Below are 1,182 nucleotides of genomic sequence, written 5' to 3' on the forward strand. Positions count from 1 at the left end.
TATACTTTAACCATGTAACACAAGCCTTCTGTAGTTTTTTCACTCTTATCTTTTATACATCCAACCACGTGCTTTCACATACCAACTTTCTCTCTCTCTCTCACACACACACACACACACACACACACGTGTGTATATGTTTGTGTGTCTGTGTTTGTCCCCCCAACATCGCTTGACAACCGATGGTGGTGTGTTTACGTCCACGTAACTTAGTGGTTCGGCAAAAGAGACCGATAGAATAAGTACTAGGCTTCCAAAGAATTAGTCCTGAGTTCGATTTGCTCGACTAAAGGCGGTGCTCCAGCATGGCCGCAGTCAAATGACTGAAACAAGTAAAAGAGTAAAAGAGAGTAATCCGAGTAAACTATAAGTTCTCTGTAACTTACACCAGGCTAAAGATAATGCTTTGGTTAGTAGCATTCGTTTTTTAGATAGTTCGATTGTTCTCAACTTACCAATGGACAGATTGAGTAAACCTATCAATAACGAACCTATAATTATTACAGGAAACAGCTGTAAGTCAAATTGACAATTATTTATTCCTTGTCTGATCTATCTATCTATCTATCTACATAGTGAATAGATAGGGATAATATAGCCAGGTGGGTACCATTCAAACGTTCTAGCAAAATCCAACGACTTGGATTATACTAGGACTATTCGAGTTTAACAATACCAATGTATTTCTATCGATAGGAGAATTTCTTTCGATTGGTTCGCTTCACTGGAAGATGAACATTTTAATGAGTGGATGTCCAAGATAGCTCAAATAAATAAGGAGGATCATACCTTTACACAGTTTTTATTATTAAAGTTATTTATACAGTATATTTAATTTAAATCTCTGTCCGACACGTGTTTCTGTTATATATATATAATCATAAATATACAGGGATTAGCAATTGAGTTGCTTCTCCAACATACTGAAAAATTTAGAAATAGCAGTCAAAGAACTACTGATTCCAAACTACAAATTTTTCTCTAAAGCGGATGGCGATATTTATGGCACACATAGAACAAAAAACCGGAGGGAAAAGCGTAAACAAACCAAGCCTTTAGTTAATTGGATACGAATCGTTTCATGGTTAAGTGAATGGAAATTTCACTATTCCAATCTTCAGCCCAAATATTCTGATAAATTTGAAAGTGTCTCTAAAAAAATTCACGGTAATTTTTGGCCAT

This window comes from Octopus bimaculoides, chromosome 26 (genome assembly GCF_001194135.2).
Source record: "Octopus bimaculoides isolate UCB-OBI-ISO-001 chromosome 26, ASM119413v2, whole genome shotgun sequence".
NCBI lineage: Eukaryota > Metazoa > Mollusca > Cephalopoda > Octopoda > Octopodidae > Octopus > Octopus bimaculoides.